The sequence below is a fragment of the Petaurus breviceps genome, unplaced genomic scaffold (assembly GCF_028583685.1).
Source record: "Petaurus breviceps papuanus isolate PSGF00001 unplaced genomic scaffold, PetGlider_PUasm1.0 90750, whole genome shotgun sequence".
NCBI lineage: Eukaryota > Metazoa > Chordata > Mammalia > Diprotodontia > Petauridae > Petaurus > Petaurus breviceps.
Window position 1 is genome coordinate 5,078,323 of NW_027187335.1, and position 12,444 is coordinate 5,090,766.

Sequence of the window (12,444 nt, forward strand, 5' to 3'; positions counted from 1 at the left end):
TTATTAATACTATTTTACATGTAATTGGGAAATAAGATATACAGGCGGCACTGGGGCATAGAGATCCACCAAGCCCTCCTGGAAAAGTTGAAAGGGATATGGGAGAAAATATGGGAGAGAGCAGATTGGAGGAGGGGATATCTTGTGGGAGTGCTATTTTGGGGTGGTTGGTAGGGGGAAAACGGGGAGAAAATTTGTAACTCAAAATCTGGCGGAAATGAATGATGTAAATCAGAAGTTAATAAAGCATTTGAAAAATGGAAAAAAAAACTTAAAATGAAATACAATTATATTGAAATGATATCCTTATTATATGTGATATAAATGATCTATCTATCTATCTATCTATCTATCTATCTATCTATCTATCTATCTATCCATCTATCATTTATGTGGTTTATAGATCCCATGTTAAGAATCCCTGATATAGAGGAAAGAAAAGTAGAATCCCATGGACTAAAATTATTTAGGCAAAGTCAGTTGAGGAGAGAAGAAAAATTTTCAAGGATTAATTTTTGAAAACACAAGGAAAAAATTTTCTAATGAGAAAAAAATGAGTTTTAAGAGACCCATGTAAATGCACAAACTGCCTTAGATTTTACAAATGTATGTTCAAAATATGGAAGCAAGGTATGGCAACAAAATGAAAACAAAGGGATGACTGTAAGAATACTTAGGAGATGTAAAGCTTAACATGGGCTGAGAAAAGTTAATAAAGAAAAGGACAACAGAAAGATTGTCTTATTTATGCTAGGTTGAGAGGAAGAGAAAGATCAAAGATGGGTTATGGCTACTATTGATGGTGGATCAAATGAAAAAAGATATTCTCAATGCTTATTTTACTTTGGTTTTCTTAGCCAAAAAAGAAGAAGAATGATGGGGAAAGGGGGTGGGGAGTAGCTAATTGGGATAAGTAAAGAACTATTAAGAGATCATGTATGTTCCCTTTTAGAATACAAGTTACCTGGCCTATATGAACTACATTCTTGGGTACTGAAAGAACTAATGGGTGTGATTATGGACTCAGTAGTATATGAAAGGAGTGGATAACAGACAGTGGTATGTTAGTAAATGATTTGATAAACAGTTCTCCAAAATCACACAACATGTTTTAAATTTTAATTTGCATTGTTAACATTTTCTCCATCATTTTCTTAAATCTAAATGATCGACCAAACAAGGAAGCCCTGATTTGGAGCACTTGCTAATTTCTGAGATGCAAATGCTCACACATTGAAAATTTAATGATCAGCTCTTGGTAGCCAGTTTTGGGAGCCAGATTGAGTGGGCTCCACCCCCTGCAGAGTAAAGGAGGGATACAACAGGAAGGGAAATGGATAAGTGTTTTCCCAACTTGAGAGAGAGAAAGAGAGAGACAGCAAGGGGGAGAGAGAGAGAAAGAGAGAGGAATGGAATCTAGCAACTTGTAGGCCACTGAGCTAAACTCTGATTCTTTGGAAAATTGTAGGACACATTATAAAATACACGGTTAGTATATATCTAGGAAAGGAAGCAATGAGTACAAAGAAATGGCACAGTTTCAAACAAATAAACCACCAAGCAAAAACATTTGTTCCAGACTAAACTCCTTCCTGCCTTCTTTTCTGTAAATGAGAAGATTAGAGAAATGGTAGATATAGTTGATCTGGATTTTGGCAAAGTGTTTGGTCAAATATCTCATGCCATTCTTATGGAAAAAAAGTAGAGATTTGGTTTGGATGATTCCTGTCCTCCCTTCCCCTCTCTCTTGCTTCTTCATTTCCTTTCCCTTCTCCTCTCTTTCCCTCCTCTCCCCTCTTCTTCCCTTCCGTTTCCTCCCCTCATCTATTATTTTTCATTTTCACTAATACACTACTCCAACTTCCTCACTGAGCTGATCTCTGTAAAGACCTCTAACCTTTAAAAACTCTGTTCTGAACTGATGCCTTTACCACTAGAACAAGTCCTAAGCCCCTGACAGGATTTCATGTGGCAGAGATTAGACTTGTTTAGTTTGGACCCAAAGGGTAGAACCAGGAGCAATAGGCTGAAGTTGTGAAAGAGTCAAATTTGGTCTTCATATTGAGAAAAAACTTCCTAACAATTAGAGTGGTCCAAAAGTGGAAGGGGTTGCTGTGAGAAAGGGTAGGGGGCACTAGGTGGCCACTATAGTGCACAAAATTCTAGGTAAAGAATCAGGAAGACCTGAGTCTAAATTAACCTTCATACACTTACTAGCTGTGTGGTCCTGGGCAAATCACTTAACCCCTACTTGCTTCAGTTTCCTCATCTGTAAAACTGGGGGTAATAATTATTGTGAGGTTCAAATGAGTTAATTATACAGAACTTAGCATAATGCCTGGCACATAGTAAGCACTATATAAATGTTTATTATTATTATTATTATTATTATTAATTCTTTCTTACTGGAGGTTTTCAAGTAAAGGATGGATAGGTTGGGTGCTTTATGGTGGGGATTCCTTTTTAGATATTTGCCTGATCACCCTTTAATTCAGACTTAACCAAACACTACCAAGCATTATCAAAAAAATAAAAGGAATTGTAGGAGAATGGCAAGAGCATTTCTCTTTCTTGGACTTGATGCTGTAAGTCTTGAGTTCAAATTCTGACTCTTACTTGTTATGTAACTTTGGACAAGGAGGATCATCTCTTTGTTTCTTGGTTTCTTCATCTGTAAAAGGGAAGAGATTGAGCCCATGATCTCTATGACTTCTTCCAGCCTGAATATTCTATTAAGAGACTTTGATTTAACTGTCCCAACATTGACCTCTTTAGGGAATTTTCTAACACTCCAGTCTTCATTCAAAGGCAGTATTTGCTTGCCCTTGTATTAAACAAGAAAAGATTTCTCTCAAAACATAAATGCCCCCTCTTCATGGGAAACACACTCATTAAAGTAGGATCCTAGGATCCTATAATTCTAGGAAACGGAGACCCATAAAGGCTATTCAGGTAGTAAGTGGTAGAGGCAGCATTTGAACCGAGGTGGCTCCAAACCAGGGCATCACCCTACCCCCTTTCTTTCAATGCCACTGTGTTATTAGTTGTGTGACAACATGGTGGCAGATGGCAACTCCCCTCTGCCTCAGCAGATGGTTTTTGAGAATGGCTATTACAACAATGACAACAACGACAACAACAAAATCATCTCTCTGCCTCCGATCTGGTAATGAGCCTTTCTGAAACTAGCTAGGTTGATCCCAGAATAACAAAAACAGTCTGTTACTAGGGCCATTTCCGCAAGCCCTTACAGGCTGGCATGTGCCAGAGCAGCTCGTGCTTTCATGGAATAGCTGTCAAGATCCAAGATCCCTTTCCTGCCAATTTGAGGCCACAGAGGAAGATGTTTTACTGAGAAACATATTCGAGGCAAGGAATAACCCATTCAAGAGGTTTTAGTTAATGTGGCCATTGGGAATTCTGTGTATTATACTGCCCCCAAAGATGGGAAGAGAATAGGGATGAATCTGCTTTTTACCAATGGAAACTGGCAAACAAAATATCTTTTGTTCAGCTATGAATTCTGGATAATGATTCTCAGGGAAAATGGAAAACTGTCACCTTATTTTATGTTCTTATCTTACATAGACTTGATTTTTATTTTATTTATCACATATTTCTGTGCATATGAATGAATTATACACATACGGGTACAATCAATACTAGCATAGTTTCCAGGGAGAAAAGTCAGAGTTTTATCTTAAAGTCAATATTTAGAGAATAGCAGACAGAAAGGGGTTATATTACAGATGTATTAATTGTTATTTGATGTATAAACAATGAGACAATGTCATTTTAGAGTACAGTGGCCTGATTTACTGATGGGACCAAGTCTAGACTACTCATGGATATATCCTACATAATTTCTTCCAAACTATAGTATTATCCTCAAGGTCCTAGTCATGGTTTATTTGAGGGTGATGCCACACATTCTTCTAACCTCTCAGTTACAGTTGGATTCTTCATTTACTTTCCTTTTTGTAATGTGTTGTGGTCACTCTTGATCAGAGCCAGAACTAGCAATTTTGGCTCCTAGGACAAGCTTACAAAGGTGTTCTTGGTTAAAGAGTGTGAAACACACTCTCAAAACAATTTTATAAGACGAAGTCAGTTGACAAAGGGAGAATTAGACCTCGAGACATATTCCTATAGGGAAGAGACCTTGTGAGGCAGGGATAGAGATGTCTTAAATATTCAAAGGGGTACTGCATGGTGGGGGAAGGGAAAAGGCAGGTGCAGTATAGGTCTAGGTCCAGGGAGGCATGGGGCTGTGTGGAAGGTGAGGAAGGAAACAGGTCATTAGATAGCTTCCTATTTGTAACTATTTGTTCTTCTATTTTTAACTATTTAAACCAGGTAATAAACTTACCGTGTTTCCCCGATAATAAGACACTGTCTTATTATTTTTTTTTGGACAGAAAAACACCAGAGGGCTTATTTTCAGTGGAGGGCTTATTTTAATGAACATTGACAGCAATTTTAATAAACAGGTAAATGTGAACAAAAAAATGTACCTTTATTCAATAAGCAAATCACTGGGGAAGAACAGGATGACGCGCTCACTGCTGCAGCTCTGATTGGATGCAGCTCGGAGCGCGGTGTGCGTTTCACGGGGGGGGGGTGACGGTGCATACAGAGGGTACCGTAATGTAGCGTGTAGCGCAGGGGATCACCTTCACTACAGTAGCAATCTCAATAGGGCTTATTTTCAGGGGAGGGATTATTTTAGAGGAATCTTACACAGTAAGGGGAGGGCTTATTTTCGGGATAGGTCTTATTATCGGGGAAACACGCTAATTGTATCCAGCTACTGGAGTGGAAGAACCTCCTAAAAGTTCCTAATTATTCTACCCTAGTTATAACTTTACCCTTGATAATAGTAAAATGCTACTTGATTGATTGACAAAGGGATTTCAAGATTCCATTTATATTTACTACTAGGCAGGACTAAATCAATATCACTCTTTATTAAAGATGATCTGTGAAAATTAGTTGTCAAGAAATCCTAAAAATAGTGTGTGTAAGTGTGTGACTTGTTGGATAGGCATGAACAGAGGTGTCAAACAGGTGATCCAGGGGCTATTTGTAGCTTACAATACTCATGAGTATGCCAGAACCAAATTAAAATGCAATTGGGAAATATTTGATAAAATAAATAAAAACGCAATAAAACACAGAAAATGTTAGTATATGTTTTTCTAAGTTACTAGACAGCCCACAGAGACCCTTATGTATGGTTCAGTGACCCCTATTTCTTTTTGAGTTTGACACTTTTGGGCAGGTGTGAGGTTGGCTGTTTCTGACACTGCACAGTAAATCCTAAATTATTTTGCACTTAGAAATATGATATCATGGATTTAGAATTCAGAGTCATGGGTTCAAATCCTGAATTTCATTCTTACTATAGCAGCACATCCTGAGGAAGGTTATTTTACTTTTCTGTTTCCTTGTTCATGCAATAGTAATGGTAATAATTGCAGTATCTATCTCTTAGGATTTCGGTGAGGAAAGGGTTTTATAAATCCTAAATCATTACTGACATTTTTGATGGTTTTATAATATAGAAATTGGAACCTGGTCAAATGCATTCTGTTGAATAGAACATCAAGTGAGGACATCAAGGTCATGGACTTGCCAATGAACTCTGCACAAAGAAAAGTCTCTTCCATATCCTAGCTCTGGATTACATTCACATGTGCTAATGTGCTGTTGATCTTAAGGGGAGTTGGTTAAGAACGTGAATGATTCAGCATGATTCATACTTAGTGGGGAAGAAAAAAAATCTTTGTACACAAGCCAACCAACCAGTATTTAATGATCACTTGTTACATACCAGGAACCATACTTATTGCTGGGGAGATAAAGACAAAAAACAAATTAAGTCCCTAGTGTCAAGGAACTTACATAATGACAACAACCACCATAATAACTAACATTTCTATAGCACATACTATGTGTCAGGTGCTGCGTTAAACACTTCACAATTATTATCTCATTTGATCTTCACAACAACCCAGGGTGGTAGGAACTATAATTACCCCCATTTTACAATTGAGGAGACAGAGGTTAAGTGACTTGCCCAGGATCACTCAGCTCATAAGTGTCTAAGGTCGAATCTGAAGTCACTTCTTAATGATTTTAGGCCTGGTGCTCTAACCATTGTGCTACCAAGCTGTCCCAAGAGTGGACCTCATAACTTAGCCTCTCACTGAGTTCCAAGCTAGGCAGGCATGTGCTTATAATGTTATTATGTCTCTGTTGCTTCTGTGAGATGGATAGTAATATCAGCCATGCCTCAAAGACGAAGGATAGAGAAGCAGGGCTCTAATTTAGATGACCACTTTGATATGCTGGACTTGGAGTCAGGAAGACCTGAGTTCAAATCCTGACTCAGGCATTAGCTATGTGACCCAGGGCAAGGCAATTAAGCTCTCTTAGCCTCAGTTTCTTCAACTGTAAAATGGGGATAATAAACACTACTTCGAAAGGTTGTGGTGAGCATCAAATTAGTTATGTAGAGTTCTTTGTAAACCTTCAAGTGTGCTATAGAAAGTGGTATCATTATTGTGATTGCCATCATCATTGTATGTTCACTTTAATGGGATGTTTCTCTGCAGTAAACCTCAAAAGTAATGAAAATAAGCGAGCTATCCACCTCTCAGGCTTTGAGTGAGGAAAAATGATGTGTTAACATTATATCAGTGATTCCTGGAGCATAATCCTGGGACCCTCAGGCGTCCCTGGGACCCTTTCAGGGGGTCTTCAAGATAAAGAAAACAAAAACTATTTTCATGATAATACCAAGATGTTTTACTTTCTAATATGGCAAATATTTGTAGATATTACCCACACAAACAAAACAAAATATCTTGGAGGTCCTCAATAATTTTTAGAACTAGAAAGGAGTCCTGGGACCTAGAGGTTTGAGAGACACTGCCCAAAAGCATTATAGACAGATATGTTGCTCTTATGATATGGAAATTGTAGTCTGCTCTAATTAATTCTCTTGAGTAAAGGCCTTATTAAGGAGGCTATCGTCATGGAATTTCCAATGAATTCTGGAGTACAAGGGAAGGGAATAAGTATATTAAATATGTATTTATATTAAATATTATCTCATTTTATCCTCACAACAACCATGTGAGGTAAATGCTATTATTGTCCCTATTTTCCAGGTGAGGAAACTTAGACAAACAGAAGATAAGTGACTTTCCTTGGTGACATAACTAGCAAGTGTGTATGGCTGGATTTGAACTCAGGTTATCCTCACTCCAAGTCTGGAACTCACTCCACTGTGTCACCCAGCTGTCTAAAACTAAGATTGGCTATTGTACTGATATGAATTTGGGCAGCTTTAATTGTTGCTTTCCCTTACACTGTAGTTTTCATTGCATATATTATTCTTGTGGCTCTGTTTACTTTACACTGCATTTGTTTGCATGAATAATAATAAATTATCAGAATTTCTCATATTTGTCATTTCTTATGCTATGATAATATTTCAATAAATTGATATACCATAATTTTTTCAGTGATATAGCAAATTTAGAGTTATCCTCGAAGCCACAAAAACTTGGGTTCAAATCTGGCCTCTGACACATATTGGCTTCATGAGCCCTGGACAACTCACTTAATGTCTCTATGCCCCCAGACAAATCTTTAACCTATACACTGCAGGAAAGCTATCAACCTATATTGGTAAAAGGAATTTCCTCACTTGGGAGTAACCTATACCAAAAAAACCACAAGTCCAGTCCCTATTCTAGTCTTTAAGATGTGGGAGACCCACATGGTTTTCAGGGGTTTTGTTTTGTTTGTTTGCTATTTAAAAAAAAAAGTCTGTTTCTAATTCACAAAGTAGGAACTAAATGCATTGTTCATCATTTGTATTGTGGCTTTCCCATCTGCTTCCTTCTTCTATACAACAAAGGACCTTATAGAGTCCATCTAGTGGAGGCATTATTGGGACACGGAACCTGTTGGCATGCTGGTCAAGTCTATGGATGCCTTCAGAATAATATTTTAGATGTATAAAATAAAACACGCAGGTTACCAAGGAAACTAATTATATTGAAATTCAGTTATCAAAATATAAAAAAATAAGTTCACAGTTTAGAACCTTGATATAGTCTAACCCATGTATTATGTCAAAGTCGTCATCTTCACAGTTTTCTGAAGCCATTTAAAAACACCTGACATCTTTCTCTGAAATTATCGGCACTTGCCTTCTCCCTCATCATTGCTTGCACTCAGCATCTTTAAAGACTCCATGAAACATCTTCCTTCCTCCTCCTTCTCTGCTCACTTATAATATCATTACAGATCACATCAAGTTATAACCAACCCCTGACTTCCTTCAGCAGTCATTGACAAGGTGAAGCATATGGCAGCTGTAAATACTATATTGCCAACCACACCGAGACATTTTCAGGTGGAGATTTAGTATAGAGCAGAGAAGATAAATCTGAATATACTTACCACAAGCAGCCTTGGAGCTGAAACAGTACAATTTACTTCTTATATGCAAAGCATCCTAAGAAGGAGACTGAATAGTGGCATAATTTTCTATAAAGAGAGTGGGTAATTTATTCTTGGAAGTCCAGGCCCAGTGACAAGCCCATAGACACTCACAAGGCTTCTTTGACATTCTGAGGGGAAGTCTTAGCTTTATATGGAAAGGGTCTTGCTGAAAAGGAATGAAGAGCTCCTCTCTGGAACTTTGGAATATTAGTCTAGTTCTCACAAAGCTTTAAAAATGATAAATCTTTGTCCCTGGAATAGCATCTTTTATGGTTAATTTATTTTCTTTAGCCCTGAGAAAGCCTCCCTATTTATTTTCTGCAGTCCCGAGGGCTAATAATTTATTTTCTTCAGCTTCAAGAAGGTCGTCTTCATTTATTTTCCACAGATCAAGGAGGAAACTTTTTAGACATGGATCAAATGGCAGTGCTGATTGTACCATATGGTGAATGGAGTGAGGACAGCAGCTTGTTTAAACAGACAGCCCACATTAGGTGTAATTATGCGGTGTGATGTAAGTCAGTGTTATGACAGTCTCCAGTGGCCCACTAGTCAACTGCCACTTGACTCAAAGGTCCTAGGCAGGTTTATGCATGCCATAATTGAACAATTTCTTCTGTATTCAAAGGTAACAAAGATAAAAATCTCATCAATCCTCATAGAGATTTTTCTTAGTCTTTTTTTTTTAACTTAGCAATCAATAATTTTGTTTTTACCTTGGACTATTTCAGCATTAGCACCATGAAACTTTGGTTTCCTAACCTCCCCATTAAGATCTAAATACTATGACAGTAGGAGACTCAAGCAGGTGTTATTCCAGATATCTCCAGTTTGGTGGTATCTTTTTGCTTCAGTCTCCTCAACTGTAAAATGGGGATACTAATAGCACCCAACTTGTAGAGCTGTTTTGAGTATCAAATGAGATATTTGTAAGCTTCTTAGTATAGTTCCTAGAACATACTATGTAAATGCTACGTAAATGCTTATTACTTTCATATGAAAGTAATTCATATTATTCATAGTCATATATATTTATTATAAATTGTTTATTATAAATACACATTTATTATCACCTTCATATATTATTTCTTTATTATACATTTATTATTATTACTTTCATATATATTTATGAACTAGAAAATTGTTAGAAAGCATAGATAATTTCGTACAAATAAGGCCAGAAAAGAGCCTTATATGTGAAATTATGAATCTTGCATTGTGATAGTAATGGCAATTAAAGATTCCCCTGTATTGGCTTGGTTTTCAAATTGATTGTATTAAAACCCAGAGTTTGTTAATCCCACCTGTGGGATGGGCTTGTTGATGTGAAAAGAAAGTCCTGAAGTGGGAGGAGCTGGTGATGTAGATTTGGAGAGACAAGAGAGAGGCGGAAGTTCTTTTTGGAAGCAGCACCTCGTGGAGAGGGAGAGACTAAGAGATTGCTGGTGGCCGCTTTGAATTGCCCTGGACTTTTGAGACCTGCCCCCTGAGCTGCCAAGGACTGAGGAGACATGGCTGTTTTGCTGGTACTTTGTCTGTCTGTTTTGATGTTATTTTGCCAGATTTGTCCACTGGTGAAAGACTGTCCTGTTGAAGAAGTCCTGGAACCTGGCATTTGGTTAAGAAGGCCTGAGACTGTCCTGCAGACAGAGAGTGAATACTGTCCACTGGTGAGGGACAGTACTGAGAGTGAATACTGTCCACTGGTGAGGGACAGTACTGTTGTTGCAGGGGTCTGGAGACTGTCCGGCAGACAGAATGAATACTGTCCACTGGTGAAGGACAGTGCTGTTGTTGCAGGGGTCTGGGAGCCTTTCTGTTGGTTCAGAAGCCCTGAAGAAGGATTTTCTTGTTGTATGTTTACAGAAATCCTGGGAGAGGGCTTTGCTAATGTGTTCAGGGGTTCTAGGACTGTTCTACAGACAGAGGATAAATTCATGAAGGGACTGGCAATGTATCTTATGGCCTTGCTAAGCCTTGTCTCTCCAGGAACTAAGATTGCTGAGAACTTGCCTCGTGTCAAGATGAAGAAAAGACCTCCATTTGGGTATTAAGTGCTGTGTTTAAACTTGATGTAACTCTGGGGTAGATTCAATTGTGATCCAGGGGTGGGGAACTTTTGACCTTTTTGTGTTCTATGGTTGAGCAAATGAATGTATTTTACTTATGTTTGGAAACTAATCTCCATTTGAGAAGAGGGGCTTTGTGGTAGACTTAATTAAGGTATAGCCTAGGGGTGGAGAAGTATTTGGAACAGAGACTTTGTAATTGATTGAATGATTGGAAAGTCCTGGGGTGGGGTAGGCCTTGGAGATGATTTAATCACACTTAGTAAATGCTGTATTTTGAATGATGTCATGTTTTGATCTTCTCTGTTCTGGGTTTGTTACTGAATAAAATAGAGAGCACCTATGCTGGTATTTTGAACCTGGGAAGTTGCCTTTGCTTGGTATTACATTACATGCATCAAGTTTGTTTTTTAAATGTATATATGCAAATATACACATACATACATATACATACACAATATGTAACATAGCATCAAAATTGTTTTGGTTGTCTATGTCCCTTTCTGAATTTACTTCTTTCTTCTGTGTAATTTTAAAATGTTCCATTGACACATCTTTCATTCTTTTTTCTGCAGTATTATTACTACCTCCTCCCCACTCCCTCTCACACTGAAAAATAAAATGATGAAAAGATGAATAAAAATAACCCTCTTATAACAAAGAGCTATAGTAAAACAAAATTTGTATTTCATTTGGTGTATCTGAAAATGTAGACCTCATTCTGTACCTACAGTCTATCACCACTACATCGAGATGGAAAGTATGTTCCATTTTCAATTTTTTGAATTTGAAATTGGTCATTGCATTGATCAGAGTTCTTTAGTCTCTAAAAGTTTTCCTTTATGATGCCATACTTGTTAAATGCATAGTTCTCCTATTTTTTACTCTTTTCTCTCTGAAATATTTCATAAAAATCTTTCTGGTTTTCTTTGAATCTGTTCCTTTCTTGTAGTGCAATAATATTCCATTACTTGCATAAACCACCATTTTTTTCAGCTATTCCTCAATTGACAGGAACTTGTTTTGTTTTTAGTTCTTCTCTAAAACAAAAAGTACTACTATAAACATTTTTACACATATGGGATTGTTCTCTCTGTCTTTAATCTCTCTGGGTTATATGTCTAGCACTGATATCACTGGGTCAAAATTTAGTAACTTTTTTGGGTACAGTTACAAATTGATTTCCATAATGGTTGAGCCAATCCACAGCTCTACCAATAGTACATTAGTGTATGTTTCCTCTCAGAGTTCTTTCAACAATTGTCATTTTCCTCTTTTGTCTTCTTTGGTAATATAATAGGTATGAGATAGAACTTCAGGATCATTTTAATTTACATTTCTTCAGCTATTAGAGATTTGGAGCATTTTATTTTTTTATATGCTGGTTGACAGCTTGGACTTCTTTACTGGAGAAATGCCTGTTCATTTCCTTTTCTCATTATCTATTAAAGAGTGTTTCTAGTTCTTCTATATGTGTATCCATTTCTTATATATATATATGGTATATGCTGTTAAATGTCATTCTATGCCTAATTTCTTTCAGACTATTTTCCAATGTTCAAAGGAGTTTATGTTGAAAAGTGAATCTTGGCCCAGATAGTTGGTGTCCTTGACCTTATTAAATACCATAATACATGTTCAGTTGGTTTCATATATTATATACCTAGGATTTCATTGGTAAACTTTTAAAAAAGTTTTTTTTAATGGTCTTAATGATGATTTATTTTTAGGCTAGGTTAAGATATGGTATGCTAGGTCCCTTCTGTTCCCACTTTTTTCATGATATCATTGAGATTCTTGACCTTTTATTCTTCCAGATGAATTTTGCTGTAATTTTCTTTAGTTCTTTAAAATA

The 12,444-nt window shown here is 37.0% G+C and overlaps 1 long non-coding RNA gene across 1 annotated transcript; it reads left to right on the forward strand.

Moving 5' to 3' along the window:
- The first annotated feature begins 9,762 nt into the window (after window positions 1-9,762).
- Window positions 9,763-10,948, forward strand: LOC138145770 (uncharacterized). Its single transcript, XR_011164308.1, has 2 exons — window positions 9,763-10,147; window positions 10,363-10,948. It is a non-coding gene; the product is annotated as an uncharacterized lncRNA (long non-coding RNA).
- Window positions 10,949-12,444: the final 1,496 nt, after the last annotated feature.